The sequence below is a fragment of the Meriones unguiculatus genome, chromosome 14, assembly GCF_030254825.1.
Source record: "Meriones unguiculatus strain TT.TT164.6M chromosome 14, Bangor_MerUng_6.1, whole genome shotgun sequence".
NCBI lineage: Eukaryota > Metazoa > Chordata > Mammalia > Rodentia > Muridae > Meriones > Meriones unguiculatus.
In genome coordinates, this window is record NC_083361.1 from 47,835,808 (window position 1) to 47,856,911 (window position 21,104).

General features: G+C 37.3%; 1 long non-coding RNA gene and 1 other non-coding gene across 3 annotated transcripts in view; both read right to left on the minus strand.

Annotated features, from left to right (window-relative positions):
• The window catches only part of LOC132647205 (uncharacterized), a 220,862-nt gene that overhangs the window by 193,438 nt on the left and 6,320 nt on the right, over nt 1-21,104 (minus strand). Inside the window, exons 5-6 of one of the 2 annotated variants that reach the window (XR_009585532.1) lie at nt 20,470-20,514; nt 15,092-15,338 (exon numbers count right to left, since the gene is read on the minus strand). This is a non-coding gene — a long non-coding RNA (uncharacterized LOC132647205). Of the gene's footprint in view, nt 1-14,523; nt 15,339-20,469; nt 20,515-21,104 lie in introns of those variants that run through there. The other variant, XR_009585533.1, reaches the window with a different exon arrangement.
• On the minus strand, nt 20,749-20,826 carry LOC132647471 (small nucleolar RNA SNORD115). The gene has a single exon (XR_009585839.1). It is a non-coding gene; the product is annotated as a small nucleolar RNA SNORD115 (small nucleolar RNA).

Sequence of the window (21,104 nt, forward strand, 5' to 3'; positions counted from 1 at the left end):
CGTGAGAGCATAGGTTATTGTGGTGTGACTGGTTAGTAAAGTAGCGGTGCTACTACAGACCCAGAAAAACCTTGGGAAAGACATCAGATTAACTTTTTATATAGGACCACTGAGAAAATTACACATAGGCTTAAGAAAAAGAATCATGCCCAAAAAGATACATGAGAACACTTAACTTCATATGGAAAAACCAAACAAACAATTAAACAATCCTTACACAATAAAAGCGTCTAGGAGTTTTACCATCCCTGATTTCAAGCTGTACTATAGAGCAATGGTAATAAAAACTACATGGTACTGGCATAAAAGTTGACATGTTGATCAATGGAGTCAAAGAACCAGAGGTAAATGCACACATCTATGAACACTTGATTTTTGACAAAGGCCAAAATTATACAATGGAACAAAGTAAGCATCTTTAACAAATGGTGCTGGTCTAACAGCATGTCTGTATGTAGAAGAATGGAAGTAGATACATAGTTGTCACTGCACAAAACTGAAGTCAAAGTTGATGAAAGTTCTAAACATAAAACCAGATACACTAAATCTGATAAAAGAGAAAGTAGGGAATAACCTTGAATGCATTGGCACAGGGGACAACTTCCTGAAGAGAACACCAACAGCTCAGGCACTAAGATCAACAATGAGTGGGACTTCAAGAAACTGAAAAGCCTCTGTATGGCAAAAGACACCATCGTTAGCATAAAATGGCAACCTACAGAATGGGCAAAGATTTTACCAATTCCTTATCTGACAGAGGGCTGACATACAAAATATATGAACAATTCAAGAAACTGGACATGAACAAACCAAATAATCCAAAGTGATGTACAGTTCTAAACTGAGACTTCTCAACATAGGAATCTCTTAAAATTTTTTCAGCATCCTTAGTCATCAGTGAAATGCAAATCAAACAGCTCTGAGAGTCTGTCTTAACACCATTCAGAATGGCTAAGATCAAAAACTCAAGTGACAGTATAGTCTAGCAAGGTTGTAGAGAAAGGGGAACACTCCTCTATTACTGGTGGGAGTACAACTTGCACAACTACTGTGGAAATCCATCTGACAGCTTCTCAGAAAATTGAGAATAGTTCTAATTCAAGACCCAGCTGTACCACTCTTGGGCATATACCCAAAAGATGCTCAACCATACCACAAGGACACTTGTTCAACTATGTTCATAGCAGCTTTATTCATAACAGCCAGAAATTGGAAAAAAGCTAGATGTCCCTCAACCATAGAATAGATTTTTAAAAAGTACACTTACACAATGGTGTATTACTTGGCCATTTTAAAGAATGACAAGAAATTTTCAGGAAAATAGATGGAACTAGAAAAAATCATTCTGAATGAGGTAACATAGACCCAGAAAGGCAAACATGGTATATACTCAACTTGTAAATGGATATTAAGAAGTACAAGATAACCATGATACAAGCCACAGACCCAAAGAAGCTAAGTAACAAGGAGAACCCAAGAGGGGATGCTTATTTGCTTGAAGCAATACACACTCAGCCCAAATCAAATTAAACATAAAATTCAGTGCTGTGCTGTAAGATATGTCAGTCCTTCCCATGAATGAGTTCACTTTTTAAGATCACATTCTAGGCAAAATGCAGTAAATGTAGCCTAAGACAAAAATAAACTATATATTGATTTTGAATAAGTAGTTATGGACAATTATTTTGGAGAATATCTACATGATTCAGAATCCATGATGCCCTTTTAGGGTGGAGAATGGCAAAAAAGCAACCTCAGAGCAAAGTCTAGTATGAACTTGCTCTCATTCACATTCCATTGCCAGCATAGACACTGAATGCTGTAGCACTGAATATGCAGAACTCTAACCTTCTTTGTGTCTCATTAGGTACTAAGGGAACTGGCATGAGTGACTGATACAAAAAGTCTATAATATGGTGCATATGAGCTGAGTATCCTTTACCAGATTCCAGTAAGGCTTTCATAATGCTTACAATAGTTTCACAGAGAGTTGGGTTTTAGTGCACCATTTTGTCCATCCTCAATTAGCTGGAGGAAAATGGAAAAAAAAAAAACAAACAACAAAACAGAGAGCTGAAGGATGGTACTAGCTCCTAGAAATTCTCAAGTGATGTTTTAAAGATTTTTATCCCGTCTTTCATTATGTTGCTAATATTTTTACTCTTTCTGTAGAAGTTCCTGGAAATTCCCATATCTCTCTTGATAGGATAAAAGCTCTTTACATTAACTTCAATTTTGTGGAATGGGGAGGAAACGATAATTTTGCCATGGTAGAGTCTCCTGGTAAAAATCCGGCATTATGCTCTGGTTCATCCCACCGAGAGCACATATGCAGGCCACGAAAACCATGGGAAGGAGAATAGACCAATAAGGTTGGCAATATATATATACATATATATATGTATATATATGTGTGTGTATATATATGCATATATATTATACAATACTATATATGTTATACAATATTATACAATAAAGACCTAGTGTATGAAATAGTTATATGACTTGGTAATTCTGCAGCAAAGGTGACTGAGTTAAATAATGGACCAAATAAAAGGCATCTAATCTTTAAATTCTAAAGTCTACATACACATAGTGACATGAACTAGAAAAGATGTTCCACACTAATTTTCCTTAGTCAAGTGCAAATTATATCCAAAATCCAATGTTTTATTACATATACCAGGTAACTTTCCTCTTCAAAGAGGAGAATTAACTATTGGTAAATATGTGGAGAAATTGAAATTCTTATCTATTACTAGTAGGAATGTAAAATTATGCTGATATGGTAGAAAAAGTTAGTGGTTCCTCAGCAAAGTAAATTATTATATGACTTGATGATTTGATCGGCACATATATAACCAAATCTTCTGAGGTATTCAAATGAAAGCTATCTAAAGTAGTGCTCTTCAAAATAGTCAACATGTACAGAAAATCTGAATATTCACCAACCAATGTATAAGCAAAACAGTATATTCATAAATTTTGAGATTCACTCTTCACAGTGAATGAAATAGATATATTAGCATGGAATTTTTCCTAAGAACACAATAATAACCAGGCCTGACAATGAAACCCTTTATTGAGCAGAATATTGTGACCTCTGAAATAAAACTGCCTCCTGTGATTTGAGCTGCAACACTTTCTCCAGTATCATCTAAAAGGACAGGTCACATGGAACTGATTTGCGTGATTTTTCTTGTACACTACTGGTTGACTACAGGGGGCTTGGTAATAATGGAATTTAGGCGTATTTTAGTGCTATTTTGGCCTCAGTAACTTCAGGCTTTGAGTTCTTTGCAAATCTGTGCCTGCAGCAACAGCCACGGAACTCATTCCAATGTTGTGACAGTCAGTGCAGTGTTGGAATGAGAGAATTCCCTAGTGTGTCAAAGGCTGTGTTGGTCATGGATACAGAGGCCATGGGATTCAATTCAAACAGGAGTTTTCCAAGGAAAGACTGAAAATCTGTGTCTACTTCAGTATACAGATGTCAAGCCATTATTACAGGGATCAAAGGTGATGTCAGAATCATTGTAAGACGGGGAAACATGCAACAAATGTCTAATCACAAAGATTGAAATGTATGAACTACCTGAGATATTATGTAAATATCATGAAAATATTTATTAGATCACCAAGGTGCAAAATGAACTGATATTCAAACTTAATAATTGAGAATTGAAAGTGATCAATAAATTACTGGAAGGTTAAAAGAGTGAAATAATTTAACATAGTAAAATGGCCATCTTGCCAAAAGCAATCTACAGATTCAATGCAATTCCCGTCAAATTACCAACTCAATTTTTTACAGACCTTGAAAGAAAAATTCTCAACTTCATATGGAATAACAAGAAACTCAGAATCGCTAAAACAATCTTCTACAATAAAAGATCTTCTGGAAAGATCTCCATCCCAGATCCCAAGCTGTACTATAGAGCAACAGTAATAAGAACGGCATGGTATTGGCATAGACACAGAATGATGGATCAATGGAATCAAATGGAAGACCCAGAAATAAACCCACACACTTACGGACACCTGATTTTTGACAAAGATACCAAAACCATACAATGGAAAAAAAAATAGCATCTTCAACAAATAGTACTCTTCTAACTTTATGTCTTCATGTAGAAAAATGCAAATAGATCCATACTTGTCACCCTGCACAAAACTAAAACCCAAGTGGTTAAAAGACCTCAATATAAAAATGGACACACTAAACCTGTTAGAAGACATGTGGGCACAGGAGACAACTTCCTGAACAGAACACCAAAGCACAGGCTCTGAGATCAACAATCAATAGATGGGAGCTCGTGAAACTGAAAAAGTTCTATAAAGCAAAGGACACTGTCATCAGAACAAAACAACAGCCTACAGATTGGGGAAGGATTTTCACCAACCCTATATCTGACAGAGGGCTAAAATCCAGAATTTATAAAGAACTCAAGAAGTTAAACAGCAACAAATCAAGTAACCTAATTAACCCTAAGGGGGGGACAGCCTTACCAGGCCACAGAGGAAGACAATGCAGCTCCTCCTGATGAGACCTAATAGACTAGGATCAGAAGGAAGGAAAAGAAGACCTCCCCTATCAGTGGACTTGGGGAGGGGCAACTGTGGAGAAGGGAGAAGAAGGGAGAGATTGGGAGGGGAGAAGGGAGGAAACTACAGGGGGGATACAAAGTGAATAAAGTGTAATTAACAATTTTTTTTAAATGGGGTACAGAGCTAAGCAGAGAATTCTCAATAGAGGAACATTGAATGTCAGGGAAACATGTAAAGAAATGCTCAGCATCCATAGTCATCAGGGAAATGCAAATCAAAATGATCCTGAGATTTCACCTTGCACCCATCAGAATGGCTAAGATCAAAAACTCAAGTGACAACCCATGCTGGAGAGGATGTGGAGAGAGGGGAACCCTCCTTCATTGCTGGTGGGAATGTAAACTGGTACAACCACTTTGGAAATCAATCTGGCTTTTTCTCAGACAATTAGGAATAGTGCTACCTCAAGACCCAGCTATACCACTCCCAGGCATTTATCCAAAAGATGCTGAAGTACATAACAAGGACATTTGCACAACCATGTTTGCAGCAGCTTAATTTGTAATAGCCAGAAGCTGGACACAGCCAGATGTCCCTCAGTTGAGGAATGGATACAGACAATGGAATACCACTCAGAATTAAAAATAAGGAAATCATGAAATTTGCAGGCAAATGGTGGGATCTAGAAAAGATTATCCTGAGTGAGGTATCCCAGAAAGACACACATGTTATATACCCACTTATAAGTGAATATTAGACACATAGGATAAAGATACTAAAATCCGTACACCTAAGGAAGCTAATCAAGAAAGAGGACCCTGAGTAAGATGCTCAATCTTCATTCAGAAAGGCAAATGGTATGGAGGACATTTTAAGAGACAAAACAGGGAACAGGACAGGAGCCTATCACAGAGGGCCTCTGACATAATTGTCATTTTATGTCTCTCTCTCTCTCTCTCTCTCACACACACACACACACACACACACACACACACCCCAAAATACAGCAAAGCAGGAAGATGTTGAAAACAAGACATAAAAAGTATGTAAGAATCCCCTGATAAATGTAGTATATGTCTCAACAGACACATCATGCCTTGAAGTAGGATGGTATTTAAACTGCTAATGAATAGTTTCTCTTCTCACTGTTTTGATGAATGCTTGAACAATTTTAAAAGAGGAAATATACATTTTGGCTCATGGTATTGGTGGTTTCAGTCCATGATCTACTGCTTCCATTGCTTTTGCTTATTACAGTGCAGAACATGTCAGAGCAGAAGCATGATAAATGAAGCAAGACTGTTCACCTCATAGTGGCCACCTACAGACCACAACCCTGGTGAACTACTTGTTTCACCTACCATTCTACAATAATGCCTTCAGATTAAACTACTCATTAAGTTTAATCCACTAATTACTTCAGAGTTTCTATGTTCCAGCCACGCCTAAATGAATCCATATTCAGACTATTAAATGGAGGGAGAATGTTGCCAAGCAAGGATTACTATGCTTAACATAGCAGTCCTGAGAAACAAAACAGATTTCCCAGACCACCCCCTTCCTCTTAAAAGCTAAGGTGATAAAAGTAGCATGTCTTACTCAAAATGTTAAATAGGCAGAGTCTCTGTCTCAGTAGTAGAGTGCTTATCTAGGATGCATTAAACCCTGATACAAAGTTCAGAGTTAGAATGCTTGTTTAGAATGTGTATGGCCTTGTATATGATTCTCAACTTTGCCAAGATTAAAAATTATAAATCTGAAAGTAAAAGGCTTGCTGATACATTAAGTATGAATATCAAAGTAAAAAAAAATGTTTCTTTGTTTGAGACATGGTCCACTATGTATTCATGACTCATCTAGAATTTGCCACGTAGAGCAGGCAATCCTCCAACTCAGACCTATTAGCTTTTGGATCCCAAGTGCTGGAATTAAACGTGGGTGCCAGCATAACTGGCCAAAGCTAGCCTAATAAATACAATAACTTTAAGTAATAGGCATTTTGTAATCCTTTAAAATGTGACATGAACATTCAAAGGGAGGCAAGGGAAAATGAGATCTAGATATACAGACAGATGGAAAGATAGGAAGATATATAGAAATAAGGATAGATAGATAGATAGTACTCCAAGGGAGAGAGGTAAGAGATAAAATGATTTATTACCACTTTAAGAGCAGTTATTTTAATTATGCTTTAATAAACCTTATTGTAACTAAAAATCAAAACTTATAATGCAAATAAAAAATTGTTAGAGAAATTAGTTAACTATAATGAAGACAGTAAAGGTTGAAAGTGACTTACAGATCCACCAGAAGAAAAAATTATATTGCTCTCAGAAGTTACCTTGAATGTGAATGGAATTCGTTATCTAATCAAATGGCATATAACAGTTGAATTGTTTTTGTTTTGTTTTGTTTTTTTGGACTGGAAATTTTTTCTTTCCTATTTATTTATTTTTTATATGTTATAATTTACTCACTTTGTATCCCAACTGTAGCCCCCTCCTTCATCCCCTCCCAATCCTACCCTCCCTCCCTCCTCTCCCCCCATGCTCTTTCCCAAGTTCACTGATGGGGAGGTCCTCCTCACCTTCCATCTGACCCTAGCCTATCAGCTCTCATCAGGACTGGCAGTATTATCTTCATGTCAGACACAGTCCCTGTTCCCCTTACCACAGAGGGCCTCTGAAAGACTCTACCCAGCAGGGTATTGAAGCAGATGCTGAGACTCATAGCCCAACTTTGGGCAAAGTGCATGGAACCTTATGGAGGAAGGGGGAGATATAAAGACCTGGAGGGGACAGGAGCTCCACAAGGATAGCATTAGAAGCAAAAAATCAGCCCACCAGTCTTTTCTGAGACTGGTACTTCAACCAAAGACCATGTATGCATCGCTTCACAGATGTAGCCCATGGGAGCTCAGTCTCCAAGTGGGTCCCCTAGTTGAACTGTTTTTTTTAAAAATAAAAACAAACAGCAAAATTGCTGTCTGAAAGAGTTACTCTTCACCTTATGGGCCCATCTTAGACTCAATGTGAAGATATGACAGTGGTAAATATATCAATCCAATATTGATGTACATAAATGTAGAAAGCAACTACTGAACTATGAGAAGTGAGAGACACCATTCAGTAAAGACTTATACACCACCTTAGATTGCACATATTATCAAGAGAAAGAGACAGCCTTCAAAGCAACCCTGGGCTTAAACCATTCAGGTATGTTCAACCTGTGGTCTGTAGGCTTACTGTTGTTCCATGAAGAGGATAGCTATGAATACAACATAACACAAAATTGTTAACTTACTTAAAAGCTGAGATTTGGGTATATGTGTGTGTGTGTGTGTGTGTGTGTGTGTGTATGGGTGTGTATTGTAACTGAGAATGTTGTAGATGATAAAGGTGTGTTACCCACTCTAATGTTTGAAACATCTTGCCAGCAAATGAAATGTTCTCAAGTTAAACAGTTTGAGTGAAAGTCAAATCTAATCATGATTCAAAGAGGAAATTATAATATTTATTTGTATTGTATAAACAATTCAATTTTCATGTGAGAAACCATTTGTTTCTACTTTCTGTCCAAGTAAATTGGCATTCATAAACATTCTTTTTTAAAAGATTTATTTACTTATTTTACATGAGTGCTCTATTTGCATGTACAACTGTATGACAGAAGAGGGGATCATATTTCAATATAGATGGTTGTGAGCCACCATGTAGTTTCTGGGAATTAAACTCAGAACCTGTGGAAGCGCAGAAATGCCTCTGAGGCATTTCTCCAGCCCCCCCCCCCATCAACATTATTCTTGATAAGAAATAGAGAATGTGTTTTTCTTGCCAGATGTCCAATTTTGTGAAGAGGTATGGTTTTCTTATCTGTCAGAAATAGTAAGTAAGGATTTCCTAGAAAGTATATGATACAATCACTAAGAATACTACTTAAGGATACTACTAAGGATACTGCTATCCTAAGTTTATCTATAGATAAAACAAGACTAACAAAGACTTCTGCATTTGGTACTTTATTGTGTTGTCTGTACTCAAGTGATGTTACTGATACACAGTGAGAAAAGAACAAACAATCCTCTGTTTATTGGTGTTGTGTAACTAAAACTTTAAGAAGTAAGCTAGTTGAACAAAAATGAATTCAATATAATGAAGTATCGGAAGATAATAGGCAAGATACAACACTATTCACTGCTCTGATTGTATGCCTGATAAATAATTTCTCATTGACCTTCAGTGTTGTGCTCTTAGATTATTTTTTATTTTTCACAGATAATTGTCATCTTTTAATAAATGTTTTTTCCTTCTTTTCAAATCTGAAATCCCATTTTTTTCTTTACTTACTATACTAACTAGTAGTTCCTGTACAATATCGCATATTCTGCTTAAGAATATTTATTTTTGAATATTTTCCTCATTTATACCTAAAGTATATAAAATAATAAGTGTATTGAATGTATTTCTAGTGCATGCAAAACAATATTAAACTTTCTATTCAATATTTATGTTTCATAAGAAAGGATGACATGAATAGGAAAAATGTATGCACTGGTAATAATAATATATCAATTTCTTTGCTAGGGTTGTGTCAGCTCAACTTCAATCACCTTCCAGTGGTACCAAGAGGAGAGCCAATATTTCATTCCATATCCTAGTTATATCATTGGAGTTTAGGGGAACATTGAAACTCCTTCAACTACCCATTACACAAGCACTAAGAATTAGTGCCAGATAATGCTGGTTATCACTTTTTCTTTAACCCTTAGAACACACTAGTGTCAGTGGTTTCAATATAGATGTGAGCATTTGATATAAATTAAAATAAGCAAAACTGAGATTCTTCTCCTTAACATTAGTTAGATTACAATGAAAATCCAGAATTATGTCCTCAGTAAGGGGCAAAGGAGTATTAAATAACTGCCTTTTGTTGGCAAAGTGTCAGTGGAAGTAAGGAAAGCTGAAATTCCATTCTAACCAGGCAGCAAACCACATACCTCCATTTTTGCATGGAGGTGTTGAGGCTGGTGAAGAGCATGAATTTGCAGCCACTATGACTGTGAGCTATAGTCACATAGGAAGATTGATTAAAGATTGAATTGGACTTAGAGTCACATAATTCATAAATGTCCCAGATAGGACTAAAAATCTTTCATTATAATAAAAATTAAGAAAATTATGCCATAATAATGAAAAATACTTTGCAAGTGTCAACATCAACATGAATTAGATGTTGGAATTATCTACAGAATTTTAAGGTATTACCCTAAGTATCCTACAAACCATAATATGAATTATCATGAAAATAAAGACAAAGTTTTCAGGAAATAAAGTTGTGAGAAAACTAAATACAAATTGCAGAAATGAAAAGTAATATATGCAACTAAAATATTTATAGATGTTCTCAAATAAAATACCAATGACAAGTGAAAAATTAGTGACATTGGTCTGGAAATGTAGTTTAGTGAGAGGGCACTTTCTTAGCTTGTACAAGTTTCTGGGTTCTATGGCAGTCCACCACCACACTCATACATGTGAATTGAGGATGTGTGAAGGGTATTAAATCCAGCTCTCCACAACACACAAGTCATATATTGCTTATTTGAGACCACAATGCAATTAAAAATAAGTCAACGTAACTGAAAAATTTGTAAGAATTTTAATTTTTAAAGTTCTCTTTGTTCTTTTAATAATTATATATTCATAAAGAACACAAAAGTGTACAATTCTAATACTCAAATGAGAAGTTTAGTTTGGAATTTAATTTACTACATTTATATGGTAAGAAATTACCAGAAAGCTATAGTAGTAATAATATTTGGAATGAACATGCCTAAAAGCCAAGTGAATCACTTAATTTATTTTATTTCTGTGTATCAAAATATACCTACGTGTTACATAGCTTCTTTTGTATCTAATCATATGATCAATTTCATTAAATTGTCCCACATCAAGCAAATAAATAGAAATAAAAAGATATGAAACTAGAAGGCAAAGGTCTTTTCTCATTTTTACACACTATGTCAAAGATAACTAATGCTGTGATAATGTCTGAAAACTATTCAGAAAAAATACAAAATATATTTTAAATATGTTAAACCTGCAATAATTTTTAAACTATAAAGACAGCATAGGGACCTGATCAATCTGGCACTAGCTAGAAAACCTCTGTTGGAATTTAGTCTCCGATAGCCACTGCATTTTCATATTTAGAACACATTTTTCAGTGTTGGAGCTCATACCCTATGTCTCATATACACTAGGCAAGTGCTTTTCCACTGAGGTATAATTCTAGTCCAATATAAAATTACTTGTAGATAATATTAGACAAGAAGTTTCAAGAAATTGAAAATCATTTTAAGGCAAATTAAAATACAAATTATCAAGCTTCAGGATGCATGAAAAAATCTTTAGAAATTTATAGCAATTATGAACAACAAAGTTCTAAAATTAATTTTTTACCTCAGGCAACTAGAAAAAGCACAAATTCAATGCAAAGTAAACTAGGAAGAAAAATAATAATGTTAAACCAATGAAACTATTAACAGGACTCAACAAAATCAAATGAGTCAAGAAAACCAAATCCTGGGTTTTAGAAAAGATCCATAGAACTGTCAGGCACCTGAGTAGTAGTGGTGCATGCTTTTAATCCCAGCACTTGGGAGGCAGAGGCAAGTAGAGCTCTATGAATTTGAGGCAAGCCTGGTTTACAGCAGGAGTTCTGGGACAGACAGAGCTACACAGAGAAAACTTGTCTCAAACAACAGCAACAACAACAAAACAATAAAAACAAACCACACAAACCATTATAAGATTTTAGTCAGTCTGACTTTAAAAATGAATATTCAATGTATTATTATAAAAAAATTAGTAATGATCATTTCTGTATCCCACATAACAACCTTGATGAAACCGAATAATTCTTTGGCCAATGACCTGACAAAATTCGTATAAGAAATAGAAATCTAAATAAACATATATGTATATTGAATAAATTACAATAAGAACTAGTAACATTGCAACAGAAGTCAAAGGCTAGATGTTCTCACTGTTAAACTCTATCAGACACATAAGGAAAAAGTGTGTGTATGTGTTAGCTTGTGCTAAGTGCTTTAATTCTATTTTCATAATTATGTCAATAGTTTTTAATTATGAAAATGCAGTTATATAAAATATAGAAACTTTTACTGAAAAGATTGAATTTTATAGTAACATGTTTTACACCAGTAAGTTGAAATCATACTGGAGTTAATTCTGATATGTTTAGCATTTTGGATGCAACTAATGTACAATGTGTGGCAGTGGCAGACTATAAGAGATCACACAATCTATAGTTATTAACTACAGAAATCTAGCATACAGCTACTTAGATATCTTTCCTTTTTTGTTTAATTGCATATATTTCTTGTATGAAGTGATAGGCTTCATGGCCTTTTCATGAAAATATTTTATCTACTTTAATCACATTCACCATCTACTCATTCTCTCGTCTATTGATCCTACTTCTTACTGATAACACTCTCCCCTTTCCTAAATGCCTTCCCTCCCCTACTTACATTTGTGTGTGTGTCTGTGTATGTGTATGTGTGCACATGTGCGTGTGTGTGAAATCTAGGTTCTACAAAAGAGTGAAAATGTATCATTTTTGTCTTTCTGAGTATGACTGTTTCCACTTAATATGACTGAAGTACGGTTCCACTGAAATATTTCTATAAATGTAATTATTTCACTTTTTAAAGGTGAAGAAAAGCCCATTTTTCTGTTCATGGACATCAAAATTGATTCATACCATTTCCAAATTAAATTGTTTCACAGTGAACAAATATGTTCACATACCTCTATTCTATTCTGAATTATATTCCCAAGAATGATATTGCTCAGTCATACTTGTTGTTATTTCATAGTAGTTGTTATTTCAGTTTTCTTGAGGGACCTCTATACAGTATTTCATAGTGGCTGGACTAATTTATATTATCACCATCTACGTATAGAGCTCCCCCTCTCCTTCTACCCTTTTCAGTATTTTCTGTTGTTGCTTTTCATGTATATGTGTGTGCATGCACATGTTTGCATGCATATAGAGGGCAGAAGTCAATCATGGTTGTCTTCTTTAAGGTTCTGTTCACATGTTTTTTGATTTTGTTTTGTGGTTATTCCTATTGTTTGCTTGTTTGTTTTGAGGTAGGGTCACTCACTGACCTAAAACAGTATGTTAGGTTGCCTAGACAGTGAGTACCAGGGATACTGCTTCACTCAACCTCTCCCACAATGACATTACACTTGGCTTCTCCTTCTTAAGTTTTGTAGGTCAAACTCAGGTCCTCATGCTTAGAAGACAAACCCTACTACTACCTGAGCCATCTCTACAAGGGGCACTGTCTGTTTCCGTAAGGATAGCCCTTCTGGTGTAGATTAGAAGAAATCCTAATCTTTTGATTTGCATTCCCAAGGCAAAGGATACTGATCATTGCTCATATATTTATTGGCCATTTGTGTTTCATTATTAAAGACTTGTTTTTACATTACTTATGGATTTGATGTTTATTATTTGTAGTATTTTATGTATTCTTGATATTACTTCCCTCTCAGATGTGGCAAAGATTTTCTCCCATTTTGTATGCTGAATCTTCACCTTTTAAAAGAAAATGTTTATTTATTTGTTTGTTTTTATGTGTGTGAGCCTTCATGACAGTATATGCATTATGTGTGTGCAGAGACCCAGGGATGTCAGAGACAGACCCTGCTCCCCTTCCTCGGGTAACCCATATTGAGTTGTCTGCCACAGTGTGAAGTAAATAACAGCTGAGCTATTTCTACAGTGTTGACTTTTGTCTTTTTTGCTGTGCACAAACTTTTAAATTTAATATAATCCTATATTTAAATTCTTGCTGTTATTTTCTGCTCTACTGGAGTTGCTTTCAGAAAGTTCTTTCCTGTCTATATCTTGAAATGTTTCCCTATAGTAACTTCAATCTTTCATGTATTATGTTAAAGTCTTTTGTCTGGTTTGAGTGGATTTTTTTTCTCTTTTCTTTTTCCTTTTAGTGGGATGGGACTACAGCTGGGATACAAAGTGAATAAACTGTAATTAATGTAAAAATAAATTAAATTAAAAACAGTTTAATCATTTTGTATCCTGGCTGTAGAGTCTTTCTCATCTCCTCTCAGTCCCACCCTCTCTCCCTTTGCTCTCCCTATGCCCATCCCCTAGCCCACTGATAGGGGAGGTCCTCCTCCCCTTCCATCTGATCCTAGCCTATCAGGTCTCATCAGGACTGGCTGCATTCTCTTCTCTGTGACCTGGTAAGGCTGCCTCCATCCCCCAGGGGGAGGTGTTCAAAGAGTCAGCCACTGAGTCCATGTCAGAGACAGACCCTGCTCCCCTTCCTAGGGTAACCCATATTGAGACTGAGCTGCCTATGGGCAACATCTGAGCAGAGGGTCTAGGTCCTCTCCATGCATGGTCCTTAGTTGAAGCATCAGTCTCCGAAGCCCCCACCCGGGCCCAGAGTTTTGGCTCTATTGATCCTGTACTCTCCAAGTCTTTCTCTCTCCCCCTTCTTCCATAACATCCCTGCGCTTTGCCCAAAGTTTGGCTATGAGCATCTGCTTTGATAACTTGCTGCGTAGATTCTTTCAGAGGCTCTCTGTGGTAGGTTCCTATCAATTTCCCTGTCTTCTCCCACTTCAATGTTTATACTGTTTGCCCTTCTGAATGAGGATTAAGCATCTTCCCTATGATCCTCTTTGTTGGTTAGCACAGGATTTAAGATTAACAATCAATAAAAGGGACCTCGTGAAACTGAAAAGCTTCTGTAAAGCAAAGGACACTGTAAACAGCAAAATGCACTGGAAAGGATCTTCACCAAGCCTATATCTGACAGAGGGCTACTATCCAGAATATATAAAGAACTCAAGAAATTAAACACAAACAAACCAAGCAATCCAATTAAATAATGGGATAGGGAGCTAAATAGAGAATTCTCAATAGAGGAATATCAAATGGCAGAGAAACACTTAAAGAAATGCTCAATATCTTTAGCCATCAGGGAAATGCAAATCAAAATGACCTTGAGATTTCATCTTACACCCATCAGAATGGCTAAGATCAAAACTTCAAGTGACAACACAAGCTGGAAAGGGGAGAAAGAGGAATCATCCTCCATTGCTGGTAGGAAGGTAAACTTGTACAATCACTTTGAATGGATTTTATGCAGGGCGAGAGAGAGGAATCTAGTTTAATTCTTGTACATGTGGATATTAAGTTTGCCCGGCACAAAGTGTTAAAGACGCTGTTTTTTTCCCCAATTCATGATTTTGGCACTTGTGTCAAAAAATTAGGTGGCCATAACTGCATGGGCTTATGTCGGTCTTTGTTTGCTTTTGATTGTTTATGTAGTATATCCCTCTGCCTGTTGTGTCACAGTTGGACCTATAAGCGGGGAATTAGGGTGTGGGGTTCTAACCGGTATGATCCAGTGAAATCCTCCAGGTCTCTTTAAGACAGCTAGTAGAGCCATGAATTGTAGGCTGGATCTACATACCTCTGGAATTGGGAGTCATCTTCAGTATAGCAGGAGTAGGTGGGAGGTCTGAGGTTGGTACTGTGAGTGTTTGGCAGCCAGGATCATCTCCTCTCTCCCTCCGGGGAATCGCAGATGGACACTGGAATTTCAGAGCAACACAGTAGCTTGTTCTCCCAGCAGACACTGTGCTCCTGGTACTCAGACACTGGTGGATGCTGCCATCTTGGAACGGGGACCCTGTATGCTCCTATTATCCAGCCAGACTCTACAGAGGAACCAATAGAACCACAGAATGGAGGCTGGATCCTGTCCTTGGTATCCAGAAGTTGTCCTCAGGAAGGCAGAATGAGCTGGGTTCAGATCCTGGCGCTATGCATTTCTAGAACTCCGGAGTCATGTCTGAGTGGGTGGACAGCATCTGGTACCATGAGCCTAGGACCACGTATGATGTTACTGTTTCTTAACTTTGTATTTTAGGGAATAACTTGGAAAAGATTGGTGATAATGCCTCATTAATGATCTGATAGAACTCAGGAGCTAATCCATTCACATCATCCGGGGCCTGTGATGCAGTTCAAGTCTAAATTTATCTATTTTTTTTTTCTTGTCTGAGCAATATATCTATTGATGTGACTGGGGTATTGAATCTTTTCTATTATTTATTTTATTTGGGTTTAGCCTCCCATGCTTCTAATTTTTCGTGGTATGAAATTACATTACTAACATTGGGTGTAGATATATTTATATATCATTGAGGAATTTTCTCCTTATTAAAATGCATTGACTTTCTTTATCTTTTATTTTTGACTTAAAATCTAGCTTGTCAGATATAAATATGACTATTGTAAAAATGAAGACCAGCTTTCCACAGTCTCTTTCAGAAGATAGAATATATCACCACACTTTCTCCTGGCCTGTAAGTTTTTTTCTAAGAAATATTTTGATTGTAAAGTATCTTTTATGTATGATGGGTCTACTTTCTCTTCATGCTATCAAACTGATACGTTTATCATACAAATTTATCATACAATTAATTATGTGAATAATTGTAGCATAAGTACATAGATGTAGCCTGACTTAATGATTGGTGCTTGCAAAATAATATTTTTGATGATTAGATAGACATTTTATTATGTGTTTTTATTACTTTGGAAAGATTTAATATATTTGAGGATATTTTAACCCTGTATACTTTGAGGTCCATATTGTACCACAGATGTAGGGAGTTTTCAGTAATTATATATTTTAAATAAGATATTTTAAATAAAAAATACATTAGTTTTATGTATTTTTCTAAAAACGTATCTGTCAAATATAGATCACTTTATCTCAACATTTTGATTAAATTACTGAAATATGTGATTTGAAAATTTGGTTGGCAATATAGTAACTTATCAAAGGAAATTGTATTCATTGTCTAACTTCTAAACATTGTTCTCTATGAGAATAATTTACGGAGAAACAGAAGTGTGAATACATATTAAATACTATAAAAATGTTAACTATTATTCTGAAAAAGGAAAATGTTCATGTCTTTTCAAGACTCTTAGTGCTTTCTAAAATTTCTAGTATATATAGAGACCCCAGGAGATTGGATTATATATGTTATTACTTGTCCTAGTTAAAGTTTCTATTGTTTTGAAAAGACACCAAGACTTTGGCCACTTTTATAAAGGAAAAGATTTAATTGGGACTGATGTACAACTCAAAGGTTTACTCTATTGTCAGTCATTCTCAGATTCAACCAATAGGAATACCACTCCTAGGCATATATCCAAAATATGCTCAACTATACAACAAGAACATTTGCTCAGTCGTGTTCATAGCAGTTCTATACATAATAGCCAGAAGCTGGAAACAACCTAGAGGTCCCTCAATGGAAGAATGGATACAGAAATTGTGGTACATTTACACAATGGAATACTACTCAGCAATTAAAAACAAGGAAATCATGAAATTTACATGCAAATGGTGTCAACTAGAAATGATCATCCTAAGTGAGGTATCCCAGAAACAGAAAGACACACATGGTATATACTCACTTATATGTGGATATTAGACATGTAATATAGGATATGCATATTAAAATCTGCACACATAAAGAAGCTAAGCAGGAAGGAGGACTTTGTTTAAGATGATCAATCCTCACTCAGAAACGCAAATGGGAGGGACATAGAACAGGGAGAAAACAGGGACCAGGACAGGAGCCTACCAAAGAGGACCTCTGAAAGACTCTACCCAGCAGGGTATCAAAGCAGATGCTGAGGCTCATAGACAAAGTTTGTGCAAAGTGCAGGGAATCTCATGAAAAAAGCAGGAGATAGAAAGACGTGGAGAGGACAGGAGCTCTACAAGGAGAGCAACAGAACCAAGAAATCTGGGCCCAGGGATCTTTTCTGAGACTGATTATTCAAGCAAGGACCATGCATGGAGATAACCTAGTACCCCTGCACATATAAAGCCCATGACAGCTCAGGATGCAAGTGGGTTTCCTAGTAAGGGGAACAGGGACTGTCTCTGACATGAACTCACAAGTTAGCCTTTTGATCACCTCCCCCTGAGGGAGAACAGCCTTAACAGGCCACAGAGGAAGACACTGCAGCCAGTCCTGGTGAGACCTGATAAGCTAGGGTCAAATGGAAGGGGAGGAGGACCTCCCCTATCAGTGGACTTGGGAAGGGGCATTAGGGGAGATGAGGGAGGAAAGGTAGGATTGGGAGGGGATGAAGGAAGGAGCTATATGTGGGATACAAAGTGAATAAACTGAAATTAATATCACAAATAAAAATAAAACAGTCCCTAGGAAATTTTCAGGTAAATGATGGGACCTAGAAAGGATCATCCTGAGTGAGCTGTCCCAGAAGCAGAAACACACACACGGTATATACTCACTCATATAGACATACAACATAGGACAAACCCACTAAAATCTGTACATCTAAAGAAACTAAGAAAGAGAGAGGACCCTGACTAAAATGATCAATCCCCATCCTGAAAGGCAAAGAGGTTGGACATCAGAAGAAGAAGAAAACAGGAAACAACCTAGGAACCTGCCACAGAGGGCCTCTGAAAGCCTCTGCCCTGCAGACTATCAAAGCAGACGCTGAGACTTATGGCCACCTGTTGGGCAGAGTGCATGGAAACTTATGTAAGAAGTGGGAAATAGTAAGAGCTGGAGAGGACGGGAACCATACAAGGAGAGCAACAGAACCAGAAAATTTGAACGCAGGGAACTTCCCAGAGACTCATACTCCAACCAAGGACTATTCATGGAAATAACCTAGAACCCCTACACAGATGTAGCACATGACAGATCAGTGTCCAATTGGGTTACATAGTAATGTGAAGAGGGACTGCCTCTGACATAATCTGATTGGCCTGCTCTTTGATCACCTTCGAGCAGCCTTATCAGGCCACAGAAGATGACAGTGCAGCCACTCCTGATGTGATCTGATAGACTAAGATCAGAAGGAAGGAGAAGAGGACCTCCCCTATCAGTAGACTTGGGGAGGGGCATGCATGAAGAAGGGGGGAGGGAGGGTGGGATCAGGAGGGGAGAAGGGAGGGGCTTATGGGGAGATACAAATGAATAAAGTGTAATTAATAGTAAAAAAATCAAAAAGGTCCCTAGGGAAGGTGTTCAGTCCTCATTCAGAGGGACAAATGTGATAAATATTGGAAGCAGGGGAAGACAGGGAACGGGACAGGAATCTACCATAGATGGCCCCTAAAAGAATCTACTGATTGAGGTTTCGAAACAGAAGTTGAGACTCATAGCCAAACTTTGGACAAAGTGCAGGGAGTCTTATGAAAGAAGTGGGAGATGGAGAGACCTGGAGGGGGCAGGAGTTTCAAAAGGAGATAAACAGAGGCAGTAAAGCTGAGCCCTGGGAGCCCTGAAGGGACTGAGAGCCCAACCAAGGACAATGCAAAGAAAGGACCTAAAATCCTGGCTCAGATGTAGCCCATAGACACACTCTCCAAGTTGGTTCCCTAATAAGGGAAGCAAGGGTTTCTTTGGAATGAACTCAGTGACAAGATCTCTAATCACCTCCCCCTGGGGGGTGCAGCCTTGCCAGGCCTCAGAGGAAGACAATGAAACCAGTCAAGATGAAAACTGATAGGCTAGGGTCAAATAAAAGGTAAGTCCACATCTATTTGGGTACTAGGAGAGTGGCATAGCAGGATAATAGGAAGGGATAGTGGGATTAGGTGGAGTTGAGAGAGGGGGCCACAGCCAGGATACGAATTGAACAAATGTAATAAATGGTAATAATAAAAATTTAAATACATATACATATACACATATGCATATATATGTGTGTGCGCGCGGGCGTGTGTGTGTGTGTGTGTGTGTGTGTTCAGGTCAGAGTAATTGAGGAGGCTCCTTGAGGAGCCTTAGTACCATGACCATTTTCCTAGCATTGTTAACACTGACATCCTGATAGGATTTTGACATGGTTGCAAAGAACAACACTGTACAATGGACAAACATCTGCTGGAGCAGCCTATATGCATCAGAGAAAATATCAAAAGGGATAATCTTTTCTTTCCAGGGTTTAACTCTCACCTTGAAATCCTGAGGTGGATTTATATTTTGATCTCCTGGGACTACCAGATCAGGGTAGACACAGAAACACAAAGTATTATGGAGGCCTCTGCTGAAAAATACTTCCATGGTTGTGCACTGAAAAGCTCTGAAATGTATTTGGGTTTAGTGCTGGAATTCTTACTGTGTCTCATGGCATTGGTGTCTCTAAGATTATGCCTGCCCTTATCAGTGGGCTTAAAAGGGGTTGTACTTACAATTGGCTGGAGAATTATCACCAAGTAAGAGATGAAAGAAAAACAGATGAGAATATCCAAGGCCAAATATCCAGAGACAAAGGTAACCATGAATCTTGCTGATTTCTCTAGGTCAAATTACCATTGGTGTGAATATGGTCACTAATTGCAACACTGGAAATTGTTCCTAGGGAGCATGGACATATTGGAGAATTAAAGCCCATTATAACTATCAGCACATCAATTGCTCAAGCTCCTGCTCAAGAGTGGTAGGGCAAGCAGAAACATAAGACCAAGCATGAATGGATTTGGTGATTCCTACAACCACTGCAAGAAGTCACCCCAAAGGAAAATCCAGGGTTCAGCTCTCAAGTATCCTCTTCAGTCCATGAACATTTGCTCATATTTAATTCTAGTAAAATTCCAGGCTCCAGTATATTTTGAATTACTGTTCTGGAAAGGTGGCACTTGTGGCAGACCATTCTCAGTTTCAACCAATACTTAGCTGGTACCTTTCTCAAAGTCAATAATTTGAGACCAGCTGAGAATATAAAAGGTAGGGGCACATCATTTTTGGAAAGCATATCTAAAGGCAGGAACTTTCTACTTACCTGGATGGTGTGATGCCGTGGGCTCAAAGATTTCATGGAGGATGACTAAAAAACAAGAGAGAAGACAAAATCATGACCCCTCCCTCTGGCAGCATAGACTAGCAGAGCAGTAGAAATTCTCAAAATGTGCTTCTTGATGGAGCACAGTGCTTACATACAGATGTGCCCCAGGAGTGTATAAGATTCTCCCTTAAGGAAAAAGTGCTTGGGAACCTAAGGACCTCCATAAACATCACTTGAGAAAGTCTCAAGGAGAATTAGGCCCTCGTCCTTTTGGGTGGACCTCAGTGTAATAACATTGACATGACTTTAATGTTACCACTTCACTTTGTGACATTGAGTTATCATCATAGACCTAGCCATGGACAGACACAGCTACACATGCTTTTTGATCCTATAAAATAACTTTCTTGGAGGAAGGTTGCAGCATGTTTTGGTGGCAAAGGGTAGTTTGAGTCAGAAAACTTCAAGGGAGGCAGGGAAAACATTTTTTTTTTTTGTCTCTGTGAAGTTGCACATTGTAGGTACTGTGGAAGAGAATGGGGCAATCTCGCTTCTATGTCCTTTCATGCATAGAAAGTTCAGGTTATAGTAATTTGAGGAGACCCCTCTAGGAATACTGCCTTTGGGGATAA